Source organism: Phalaenopsis equestris, unplaced genomic scaffold, assembly GCF_001263595.1.
Source record: "Phalaenopsis equestris unplaced genomic scaffold, ASM126359v1 Scaffold000203, whole genome shotgun sequence".
Lineage (NCBI taxonomy): Eukaryota > Viridiplantae > Streptophyta > Magnoliopsida > Asparagales > Orchidaceae > Phalaenopsis > Phalaenopsis equestris.
This window is the reverse complement of record NW_018164645.1, coordinates 1,635,788-1,640,885: the sequence shown is the minus strand read 5'-3', so window position 1 is coordinate 1,640,885 and position 5,098 is coordinate 1,635,788.

Genomic DNA, 5,098 nt, shown 5'->3' with positions numbered 1-5,098 from the left:
GTTAAGCATTCCACATAGAATTGGATAAATATCCATTCTAAATGAAGCATGGATTAATGTATTGTGAAGATATGGTGTACCCTAGTTTCAAGTCAACACACAGGGACAATCCTAAAGCCAAGTAATCCTATAGGGACTCTTCTTGAATTCTCTTATAATGATCTTACCTACTAAATGCTAGAGGTTAAGATCAATATGTGGAATTTCAAGCTGAGTAAAAAAAGAAGAGTTTTGAATTTCTAATGGTGGGGTACCTCTTCTAATTTTCTAAGACTAGTCAATAGGAAAGTCCTATGGCTAGACCTAGGCTACTAAAGAAGTTTTCTAGACCTCAACCAAAAATGAGGTCAACAGTGATTTATGCCCAGAGGACCACAAATTGCTCCATCATGAGAGTCATTTAGGCATGTAAGCCCAAGATTTGTGCTTGGGCGTCCGATTGTGTAGCTTTTATGTTAGGTTCCATGCCTGTTATCTCCTTTTGGAAAGTTTCTTCTACGTAGTTAGCTCCGCTTCTTGTCTAGGGCATGTCCACTCTCACCACACCACCTTTCAGGATGTTGGATCTCAAATTGTCATTTGTGAACACACCTCGAGAGTTAGAGTCGAGCGAATGAGAGAATAAAGTGAATCAAGAGTCCTTGTGGAGAAAGTTGGAGAGTCATCTTTATTTGTATTTTTGGCTGTCATTTATAGAGGCATATTTTGCACAATTACAAGGAGTAAACTGTTGTGGAAATAGTTCTTAATATGGTTAATGCTCTAATAGATTATATGGATTTCATTTCATATCTATATTATAATTTGAATTTTGATATGATGGTATTTGGTTGATCGATTCGCTAGAATGTTACCTACTAAGACAATTGACTGGGTGGTGATTATGCCTTGTATTTGGTTGCACGAGTCGTTCGGTCGAACAAAAATCTTGTCCACCGCGACAAAAGCATGCCGACCGCCCAATCCTGATCAAAGGATTTTTGTCTGCGCTTCATTTGGTCGGTCGGTTGGTCGATTGATGAGTTGATTTGTTAGTATCTGATGAACCATGACTCACTTGTCGGTTTGACTCAAGTCTTACGTGGCATACATCTCGTCTACCTGGTCAGTTTGTCGCCTCAACCAGATACTCCTATTTGCAAGATATTAGACGGATGTTGTCGCTACCTTTGTGAGGTATCCGTTGAGATTTGCAGCTAAAATGAATTACTTCTCGCCCTTGGCATTCTTGTCGCTACCAGGAGAGGAAGTATTTTCATGGTTTTGAACCGTCTCGGGTTTAGGGATGCGGCTTCACCCGCTTGACGGTAAATTGTCGGTCGATCTTTCCCTTTGGAGAAAACTTTTTTGTTTTTTGTTGTTTGCTCTCTTTGAAATTCATGTCGGTAGCTCCAGTGTATACGAGATTAAAAAAAAAAAACTCTTTATGTTCATAAAGAGATGCCTTTAATCAAAATTTGGAAGAACATTTACCTCTAATGAATCTTGAACAAATACACAAGCTAATAAAAAAATAACATTTACTAATGAAGAAAATGAAGGCATACGTAATGAAAGAAAATCCCTCGATGCCTTCCTATTAGGCTCACTTTTGTCGCCGCCCAATGTCTTCAAATAAGTTGTGTCCTGCCCTATCTTTGATTTCAAAATGTAAATAAAATGTTCTAAGGAAACTTTAGTCATATTTTAAATTTTACTTATCTATCACATAATTACTTTTGTTTACATATCTGATACCTATATTCTCATTTATACCTTTAAATTAGTTTATCTAAAATTGAAAAGTCTTATTTTAATTCTTTACAAATTAGTAATAGTTATATTTTTTATGTGATGTGAAAAATTTAAAAAGTAAAGGGCTAAAGGCATTCATAATTGTGCATAATTAAGCCCAAGCACGCTATATCTCTTTCTCTTGACTTCTTTATATGATAAACTGCTTTGTTGGGGTTTATCCAAGCGACCCCAATGTTTCGACGTTTAGGGTTAATGAAATTTAAAAAAAAATTAGTATAATGTATTAATTTTTTTTAAATAGTAATAATAATAATAAATTAATTTGATAGTTACTGAAATAAAAATGTAATATTATTTAAATAAGGTGTTGGAAGAACATACTTTGTGTATTGATTTGTGGAAGAAAATTTGTGGCAGTAGCGTGATATATTATCGTCTTAGTTGGTACGAATATTTAGCACGAACTCAGAAGAGAGAAGACAACTAGTAGTGACACAAGAAGATTTTACGTGTAAAAGCTAAAAAGAGAAAAAACTATGAGGTCTAACGCGGTTGTAAAAATCAACTATTAGTTGATGATTACGTAGACTAATTGTCCCACAGGCGGAAAATGGACATAAAGTTCTCTAAATTACAACGTTGATGTGCAGATAAACTTGTTGTAAATAATGGGTGGTGATCGATGCCGATCAACAACGATCGATGACTGGAGGTTGACAATGGTTGACGATAGTCGACGACGATCGGCGGTAGTGATGAACTTCAACACCTTCTCAAAGCTTAAAACTTTTCCTCAAGCCTCAAGTTTTCTTCTTAAGCCTCCAGCTCTCTCTCCTCTCAAGAGAGGGGTGAAATTCTATTTATAGAGTTCAGAGTGCAATTAATGTTGAAATATGAATCACTTTGATCGGACGGTCCAAATAGCTTCCATTGATCATACGATGTTTGATAGACATTTGAGTGTCTTAACAATGTTAGAATTGTACAATCTTGTGTTTATTGAATTCATCTTGCTAAGATGATTGATTCGACTATAAACTTGTATGATTTAACACCTTTTGAACCTTTTAAATGTGGTCGTAAAGCCTTCAAATATGGCTTAACATCTTGATCGGGGGCTAGATTTGGTTCCGAATAAACCAATTTTGGTATCATTAGGTTCATCGTATCTAGCCGGTCAATTTAACTGTAAGTTTGTTAAAATCAGAGCTATGGATGACTCTTAATTGAGATTTAAATATTTCTAGCCCAAAAGTTGCTTAGTGATCCGTTTCATACCTTGAGATTCATGCCGGATGTAGGAATTATGTTGGTGACGTATCAGTTGCCTCTCTATTTTTAGGAGAGACTAATTTTATCGTCCGATATTATCTTGATATGGAGTCTTTATTCTCCATTGATGTGTGCTAGAAGACTCGCAATGGTAGAGTAATGAATCATTCTTAGCGTTGTTCGAAGATTCAACTCACACTTTGAAGAAAGAAAAGAACAAGTAGATCCATCTTATCGAGGCAATCACAGAAAAAAAAAACAATTACTGAAATTTAGAAATATAACTACTCATCTCAGTTGTCACTTTAGATTTTTATCTTCGGTTACAGGTTGGACTTTGCGATGACTTTTATATTCAGATCAATAACCCATAAAACATAATATTAATCTTTAACATTCAAGTGATTTCTGTAAATTGAATTACTCTTCCTAAATTAGCATAGACTTATGATACCTAAAATTTACGTAGAGTAAAAAATAGGGTAATGTTACCGTGAATTGAATTATTATTCTCGAATTAACATAGAGTTATAATACATGAAATTTTCCGGCATGCATATATTTTCTATCTAAAAATATAAATCTAACTATAATATAACATACATAGAGTCAAATATATCTTTTGAAATAAAAACAATTATTGAAATTTAAAAATGTAATTCATCACCTCAGTTGTCATACTGAATTCTTGATCTTCAATAACTGACCGGACATTAAAGTAACTTTTATATTGAGTTTAATAACCTATAAAACATAGTATTAACACATAAAGACAAAATTTTGGGTTCGTTGGATTCGTCTTGTCGAGACGCTTGATTCGACTATGAGCTTACTGGATTCAACATTCATTTGACCTTTTTAAATGTATTCGCAAAACTTCTTAATATAGTTTTATGCCATGATCAGACCAGATTTGGTTTGAACTAGGCCAATTTTGATATCATTGGATCCGTCTCGTCGAGCCAATCAATTTAACTTAAAGTTTGCTTAAATTGAAACTCTCGATAACTCTTGTTAATTGAAGTTTCAATATTTCTAGCCTAAAAGTTTGCTTCTAAATCCACAACATGTCTCAAAATTAATGCGGATATTAATTTTTTTTTGGTGGCGTATAAAAAAGAAGTTAATGTACTCGCAACATTAAATACTTCCAAATAGTTATGCCCAAGAGGAATAATGCAATTCAGTACAATCTATGTTAGTTGAAGTCACGTGATTATTGTACCCTAGTCAGTACAATCTATGTAGTTGAAGTCACGTGATTATTGTACCCTAGCTAAAATTTATAGTTATTTAGAAATTCGATTACCTTTTTTTATTAAGTAAGTTGTCAAAATAATTTCAGATTATATATGTGGATTATTTTAATTTTATAATTTATAGAAATGTTAAAATATTTTTAAATAAATTTAAAATTAAAATTTAATATTCTTTTATGCTGATTATTTTAGCCTCAATTTTAAAAAAAAATTAAAAAATTATTTTTGACGCTTTTAAAAATTATGTGAATAAAATTATCCCATGCAAATAATGTGTGACTATTTTGACAATTTACAGAATTTTAATTTTAAATTTAGTTTGGATCAAAATAGAAATGTATTTACGAAGGAGTTGAGCATAAATTACAATTTCTACCATATCTTATAATTCATACATGCTTACATATCTAACACATAAAATTGATATTTATGTTTATAACATGTAAGTGTTATAGATCGGTGATGCAGTGTATTTTATTTTTAAAATATTGTGTTTCATTTATGTTATTATTATTATTATTATTAGTTTTTTTTTTTGGAAATTTCCTTTTGTGGGTAGGCCTGTCAAAAAAGCTCGTGTTCGGCTCGTTAAGAAGTTCGTGTTCGACTAGTTTGCTAAGTTAAAGAGTTGAACACGAACAACACGAACAAATATTTGTTCGTTTGTGTTCAGCTCATTTTGGCTCGAAAAATTACTAATAAATTATATATATATATATCTTTGATGAGAAGTATTTATAAAAATAAAGTATTTTTAAAAAAATTAATTAAATACAAGGCTACAAAGATTTATAATAAATTAAAAGTATTAATTAAGAAAATAGAATAAT